This window comes from Giraffa tippelskirchi, chromosome 2 (assembly GCF_054371585.1).
Source record: "Giraffa tippelskirchi isolate mGirTip1 chromosome 2, T2T-mGirTip1v1.2.pri, whole genome shotgun sequence".
Taxonomy (NCBI): domain Eukaryota; kingdom Metazoa; phylum Chordata; class Mammalia; order Artiodactyla; family Giraffidae; genus Giraffa; species Giraffa tippelskirchi.
Genome location: NC_137276.1, coordinates 83,742 through 92,222, shown reverse-complemented (window position 1 = coordinate 92,222; position 8,481 = coordinate 83,742).

The following is an 8,481-nucleotide window of genomic DNA, read 5'->3' as shown; positions in this document are numbered from 1 at the left end:
AGACGGTAAACAATCTGCCCATAGCAGAAGACCCGGGTTCAATCCCTAAGTGGGGAAGATTGCCAGAGGAGGGCGTGGCGGTCCACTCCAGTATTCTTGCCTGGAGAATCCCACGGACAGAGGAGCCTGGTGGTCCATGGGGTTGCAAAGAGTCAGACACAAGTAAGTGACTAACATGTTAAATTTACAGGCATGTTCATTAAGGGTCTTGGGCTGTGGCAGACTCCAAGCTTCAGTTGATTGAAGTCTTGACAGTTAGAACTAGTCACCATCAGCATCCCTTACATTCCAGCTGGTCTGGTATAGATATAGATATCTATTCTTGATATAGATATAGATATCTATTCTTCATATTCTTTCCCCTAATCAGTTCAGTTCAGTCAGTTGTGTCTGACTCTTTGTGATCCCATGGACTGCAATACGCCAGGCTTCCCTGTTCATTACTGACTCCCAGAGCTTACTCATGCCCATTGAATCGGTGATGCCATCCAACCATCTCATCCTCTGTCATCCTCTTCTCCCGCCTTCAATATTTCCCAGCATCAAGGGTCTTTTCAAATGAGTCAGTTCTTCACATCAGGTGGTCAAAGTATTAGAGCTTCAGCTTCAGCATCATTCCTTCCAATGAATATTCAGGACTGATTTCCTCTAGGATTGACTGGTTGGATCTCTTTGCAGTCCAAGGGACTCTCAAGAGTCTTCTCCAACACCACAGTTCAAAAGCATCAGTTCTTTGGCACTCAGCTTTCTTTATGGCCCAACTCTCACACCCATACATGACTACTGAAAAAACCATAGCTTTGACTAGGTGGACCTTCGTTGGCAATGTAATGTCTCTGCTTTTTAATATGCTGCCTAGGTTGGTCATAGCTTTTCTTTCAAGGAGCAAGAGTCTTTGAATTTCATGGCTTCAGTCACCATGTGCAGTGATTTTGGAGCCCAAGAAAATGAAGTCTGTTACTGTTTCAATTGTTTCCCCATCTATCTGCCATGAAGTGATGGAACTGAATGCCATGATCTTCATTTTCTGAATGTTGAGCTTTAAGTCAGCTTTTTAACTCTCCTCTTTCACTTTCATCAAGAGGGTCTTTAGTTCTGCTTCACTTTCTTCCATAAGGGTGGTGTCATCTGCATATCTGAGGTTATTGATATTTCTCCAGACAATTTTGATTCCAGCTTGTGCTTCATTCAGCCTGGCATTTCACATGATGTACTCTGCACAAAAGTTATGTAAACACGGTGACAATATATAGCCTTGAAGTACTCCTTTCTCAATTTAGAACCAGTCCGTTGTTCCATGTCTGGTTTTAACTGTTGCTTCTTGACCTTCATACAGATTTCTCAGGAGGCAGGTAAGGTGGTCTGGTATTTACATCTTTTGGGAATTTTCCAACAGTTTGTTGTGATCCACACAGTCAAAGGCTTTGGCATGGTCAATAAAGCAGAAGTAGATGTTTTTCTGGACTCTGTTACTTTTTCTATGATCCAGTGGATGTTGGCAATTTGACCTCTGGTTCCTCTGCCTTTTCTAAATCCAGCTTGAACATCTGGAAGTTCTTAGTTCGCATATGTTGAAACCTCACTTGGAGAATTTTGAGCATTACTTTGCTAGCATGTGAGATGAGCGCAATTGTGCAATAGTTTGAGCATTCTTTGGCAGTGCCTTTCTTTGGGACTGGAATGAAAACTGACCTTTTCCAGTCCTGTGGCCACTGCTGAGTTTTCCAAATTTGCTAGCATATTGAGTGCAGCATTTTAAGAGCATCATCCTTTAGGACTTAAAATAGCTCAGTTGGAATTCCATCACCTCCACTTGCTTTGTTCATAGTGATGCTTCCTAAGGCCCATTTGACATCACATTCCAGGATGTCTGGCTCTAGGTGAGTGATAACACCATCGTGGTTATCTGGGTCATTAAGATCTCTTTTGTATAGTTCTGTGTATTCTTGCCACTTCTTCTTAATATTTATTGCTTCAGAAGTGGTCCATACCTTTTCTGTCCTTTACTGTGCCCATCTTTGCATGAAATGTTCCCTTGGTATCTCTAATTTTCTTAAAGAGATCTCTATTCTTTCCCATTCTATTGTTTCTATTTTTTTTTGTTTGTTTGCATTGTTCACTTAAGAGGTTTTTCTTAATCTCCTTGCTATTCTTTGGAACCTTGCTTTCAGATGGGTATATCTTTTTCCTTTTCTCCTTTGCCTTTAGCTTCCCTTCTTTTCTCAGCTATTTGTAAGGCCTCCTCAGACAACCCTTTTGCCTTTCTGCATTTCATTTTGATGGATGGTTTTGATTATGGCCTCCTGTACAATGTTAGGAACCTCCGTTCATAGTTCTTCAGACACTTTGTTTATCAGCTCTAATCCCTTGAATCTATTTGTCACTTCCACTGTATAATCATAAGGGATTTTATTTAAGTCATACCTGAATGGCCTAGGGGGTTTCCCTACTTTCTGCAATTGAAGTCTGAATTTTGCAATAAGGAGGTCATGATATGAGCCACAGTCAGCTCCCAGTCTTGTTTCTGCTGACTGTATAGAGATTCTCCATCTTTGGCTGCAAAGAACATAATCAATCTGATTTTGGTATTGACCATCTTGTGATATCCATGTGTAGAGTCTTCTTTTGGGTTGTTGGAAGATGGTGTTTACTATGACCAATGCATTTTCTTTGCAAAACTCTGTTAACCTTTGCCCTGCTTCATTTTGTACTCCAAGGCCAAACTTGCCTCTTACTCCAGGTATCTCTTGACTTCCTACTTTTTAAAAAAATTATTTATTTATTTTAATTGGAGGCTGATTACTTTACAGTATTGTGGTAGCTTTTGCCATACGTTGACGTGAGTCAGCCATGGGTGTACATGTGTCCCCCTGTCCCAAAGCCCCCTCCGGCTTCCCTCCCCATCCCATCCCTCTGGGTTGTCACAGGACACCAGCTTTGAGTGCCCTGTTTCATGCATCGAACTTGTCTAGTCATCTGTTTCACATATGGTAATATACATGTTTCAATGCTATTCTGTCATATCATCCCACCCTCGCCTTCTCCCACAGAATCCAAAAGTCTTTTCTTTACAGCTGTGTCTCATTTGCTCTTGTGTATAGGGTCGTTGTTACCATCTTTCTAAATTCCACATGTATGTGTTAATATACTGTATTGATATACTGTTTTTCTTTCTGACTTACTTCACTCTGAATAACAGGCTCCCATTTCATCTACCTCATTAGAACTGACTCATATGTGTTCTTTTTAATGGCTGAGTAATATTCCCTTGTGTATATGTACTACAACTTTCTTATCCATTCATCTGCCTATGCATATCTAGGTTGCCTCCATGTCCTAGCTATTCTAAACAGTGCTGCAATGAACATTGGGGTATGGGTGTCTCTTTCAGTTCTGGTTTCCTTGGTGTGTATGCTCAGTAGTGGGATTGCTGGGTCATATGGCAGTTCTATTTCCAGTTTTTTAAGGAGCCTCCACAATATTCTCCATAGTGGTTGTACTAATTTGCATTCCCACCAACAGTGTAAGAGGGTACCCTTTTCTCCACACCATCTCCAGCATTTATTGTTTGTAGACTTTTTGATGGCAGCCATTCTGACTGGTGTGAGATGGTACCTCATTGTGGTTTTGATTTGCATTTCTCTGATAATGATTGATATTGAGCATCTTTTCATGTGTTTGTTAGCCATCTGTATGTCTTCTTTGGAGAAATGTCTGTTTAGTTCTTTGGCCCATTTTTTGATTGGGTCATTTATTTTTCTGGTATTGTGGTGCATGAGCTGCTTGTGTATTTTTGAGATTAATTTTTTGTCAGTTGTTTCATTTGCTATGATTTTCTCCCATTCTGAAGGCTGTCTTTTCACCTTGCTTATAGTTTCCTTCATTATGCAAAAGGTTTTAAGTTTAATTAGGTCCCTGACCTGTCTCTTGAGAAACCTGTATGCAGGTCAGAAAGCAACAGTTAGAACTGGACATGGAACAACAGACTGGTTCCAAATAGGAAATGGAGTGTGTCAAGGATATATATTGTCACCCTGCTTGTTTAACTTATATGCAGAGTACATCATGAGAAACGCTGGGCTGGAAGAAGCACAAGTTGGAATTAAGATTGCCGGGAGAAATATCAATAACCTCAGATATGCAGATGCCACCATCCTTATGGCAGAAAGTGAAGAAGAACTAAAGAGCCTCTTGATGAAAGTGAAAGAGGAGAGTGAAAAAGTTGGCTTAAAGCTTAACGTTTAGAAAACTAATATCATGGCATCTGGTCCCATCACTTCATGGGAAGTAGATGGGGAAACAATGCAAACAGTGTCAGGCTTTATTTTTTTGGGCTCCAAAATCACTGCAGATTGTGCTTGCAGCCATGAAATTAAAAGACGCTTACTCTTTGGAAGGAAAGTTATGACCAACCTAGATAGCATATTTAAAAGCAGAGACATTACTTTGCCAACAAAGGTCCGTCTAGTCAAGGTTGTGGTTTTTCCAGTGGTCATGTATGGATGTGAGAGTTGGACGGTGAAGAAAGCTGAGCACCGAAGAATTGATGCTTTTTAACTGTGGTGTTGGAGAAGACTCTTGAGAGTCCCTTGGACTTCAAGGAGATCCAACCAGTCCATCCTAAAGGAGATCAGTCCTGGGTGTTCATTGGAAGGACTGATGTTGAAGCTGAAACTCCAATACTTTGGCCACCTCATGCGAAGAGCTGACTCATTGGAAAAGACCCTAATGCTAGGAAGGATTGGGGGCAGGAGGAGAAGGGGACGACAGAGGATGAGATGGTTGGATGGCATCACCGACTCGATGGACGTGGGTTTGGGTAGACGCTGGGAGTTGGTGATGGACAGAGAGGCCTGGCCTGCTGCGATTCATGGGGTCGCAAAGAGTCAGACATGACTGAGCAACTGAACTGAACTGAATTGAGGTCCTGTTTGTTTGTTTTTGCTTTTATTTCCATTACTCTGGGAGGTGGGTCATAGAGGATCTTGCTCTGATTTATGTCAGAGAGTGTTCTACCTATGTTTTCCTCTAAAAGTTTTGTAGTTTCTGGTCTTAAATTTAGATCTTTAATCCATTTTGAGTTTACTTTTGTGTATGGTGTTAGAAAGTGTTCCATTTTCATTCTTTTACAGGTAGTCGACCAGTTTTCCCAGTACCACTTGTTAAAGAGATTGTCTTTTCTCCATTGTATATTTTTGCCTCCTTTGTCAAAGATAAGGTGTCCATAGGTGTGTGGATTCATCTCTGGGCTTTCTGTTTTGTTCCATTGATCTATATTTCTGTCTTTGTGCAAATACCATACTGTCTTGATGACTGTAGCTTTGTAGTATAGTCTGACTGACTTCTTACTTTTGCATTCCAGTCCGCTATGATGAAAAGGACATCTTTTTTTTTGGTATTAGTTCTAGAAGGTCTTGTAGGCCTCATAGAACCATTCAACTTCAGCTACTTTGGAATTAGTAGTTGGGGCATCAGTTCAGTTCAGTCACTCAGTCGTGTCCGACTCTCTGCGACCCCATGAATTGCAGCACGCCAGGCCTCTCTGTCCATCACCAACTCCCGGAGTCTACCCAAACCCATATTCATCGAGTCGGTGATGCCATCCAACCATCTCATCCTCTGTCGTCCCCTTCTCCTCCCGCCCTCAATCCTACCCAGCATTAGGGTCTTTTCCAATGAGTCAACCCTTCGCATGAGGTGGCCAAAGTATTGGAGCTTCAGCTTCAACATCAGACCTTCCAATGAACACCCAGGATTGATCTCTTTTAGGATGGATTGATTGGATCTCCTTGCAGTCCAAGAAACTCTCAAGAGTCTTCTCCAACACCACAGTTCAAAAGCATCAATTCTGCGGCGCTCAGCTTTCTTCACCATCCAACTCTCACATCCATACATGACCACTGGAAAAACCATAGTCTTGACTAGACGGACTTTTGTTGGCAAAGTAATGTCTCTGCTTTTAAACATGCTATCTAGGTTGGCCATAACCTTCCTTCCAAGGAGTAAGCGTCTTTTAATTTTCAAGTTGGGGCATAGACTTGGATTATTGTGATATTGAATGGTTTGCCTTGGAGATGAACAGAGATCATTCTGTCATTTTTGAGCTTGCACCCAAGTACTGCATTTTGGACTCTTTTTATGACTATGAGGGCTACTCCATTTCTTCTAAGGGATTCTTGCCCACACTAGTAGATGTAATGATCATCTGAATTAAATTCACCCATTCCAGTCCATTTTAGTTCACTGATTCCTAAAATGTCAGTGTTCACTCTTGCCATCTCCTATTTGACCACATCCAATTTACCGTGATCATGGACCTAATATTCCAGGTTCCTATGTTCTTTATGGCATCGGACTTTACTTCCATCACCAGTCACATTCACAACTGGGCACTGTTTTCACTTTTTCTCCATCTCTTCATTCTTTCTGGACTTATTCCTCCACTCTTCTCCAGTAGCATATCGGGCACCTACCAACTTGGGGAGTTCGTCTCTCAGTGTCATATCTTTTTGCCTTTTCATACTGTTCATGGGGTTCTCAAGACAAGAATACTGAAGTGGTTTGCCATTCCCTTCTCCAGTGGACCATGTTTTGTCAGAACTCTCCACCATGACCTGTTCGCCTTGGGTGGCCCTACACAGCATGGCTCATAGTTTCATTGAGTTAGACAAGGCTGTAGTCCATGTGATCAGTTTGGTTAGTTTTCTGTGATTGTGGTTTTCATTCTGTCTGCCCTCTTATGAATAAGGATAAGAGAGTTATGGAAGCTTCCTGATGGGAGACAATGACTGTGGGGGAAACTGGGTCTTGTTCTGACGGGCGGGGCCGTGCTCAGTAATCTTTAATCCAATTTTCTGTTGATGAGTGGGGCTGTGTTCCCTCCCTGTTGTTTTGCCTGAGGCCACAGTGTTGACCCCCGCTTCCACCAGAGACTCCTGGGCTCTCGCAGGGAAGTCTGACTCCGTCACTTGTGGGGAACCTGCTCCTTCCTCCTGGTGCACACAAGGTTTTGTTTGCGCCCTCCAACGGCCCATTTCCCAGTCCTGTGGAAGTTCTGTAATCAAATCCCACTGGCCTCCAATGTCTAATTCCCTGGGGGTTCTCAGTGCCTTTGCCAGATCCCCAGGTTGGGAAATCTGTTGTGGGTCCTAGAACTTTCTTAACAGTGCAAGAATTTCTTCAGTATAAATGTCGTGCAGTTTGTTGGTCATCTTCTCAGTGGCTCTGTGGTGGGGCTAATGGCAACCTCCTCCAAGAGGGCTCATGCCACACGCTGCATGACCCAGGTCTGCTGCAGCCAGAGCCCCTGTCCATGAGTCAGGCCAGTGCTGACCTGTGCCCCCGCAGGAGACACTCAAACACTCAAAGGCAGGTCTGGTCAGTCTCTGTGGGGCCTCTGGGTCCTGGTGCACATAAGGTTTTGTTTGAGCCCTCCGAGTGTCTCTGGTGGGGATGGGGTTTGATTCTAAATGCGATTTTGCCCCTCCTACCATCTTGTTGGAGAAGGCAATGGCAACCCACTCCAGTACTCTTGCCTGGAAAATCCCATGGACAGAAGAGCCTGGTAGGCTACAGTCCATGGGGTCGCAAAGAGTCGGACATAACTGAACGTCTTCATTCCACTCACTTCGCTCACTTCATACTTTATCACTGGAGAGGGAACTGGCAACCCACTCCAGTATTCTTGCCTGGAGAATCCCACGGACTGAGGAGCCTGGCAGGCCATGGTCCATGGGGTCGCAGAGAGTTGGACACGACTGAAGTGACTGAGCTACCATCTTGTTTGGCCTTCTCCTTTGCCCTTGGGTGTGGGGTATCTTTTTTTGGTGGGATCCAACATTCTCCTGTCAATTGTTGTTGTTGTTTCGCAGTGAGTTGCAATTTTGGGGTGCTTGCAGGAGAAGATGACCACACGTCCTTCTACTCTGCCATCATTCCCCTTATAAGTTATTACAAAATGTGGCGTGTAGTTACCTGTGCTATACAGTAGGTCCTTGTTGATTATCTATTTTACTTTAATTTTTTAAAATGTTGATTTTACTTGTTTATTTTATTTATCTATTTTTGGCTGCACTGTCTTTGTTGCTGTGCTTGGGTTTTCTCTAGTTTCAGTGAGGGGGGGCTACTCTTCCTTGTGATGTGAGGGCTTCTCACTGCAGTGTCTTCTCTGGTTGTGGAGCACAGGCTCCGGGGTGCGCGGGCTTCTGTAGTGGCAGCACATGGGCTCAGCAGTTGTGGCTCCCAAGCTCTCGAGCACAGAATGAGAAGCCCTCACACTGCAACAAGGAGAAGCCCACACTCTCCTCAACTAGAAGAAAGTCCACGCAGCAGCAAAGACCCAGAGCAGCCAAAAATAGACAATCAATCAATAAATAAAATTATAAAATAACAACAGCAATAAACCCCCACAAAAATCAGAGCTGGTATCAGGTAGCCCGGTAATTAGGTCTGTTTGTCTCTGGTTCATTGCACTGCTGCTTT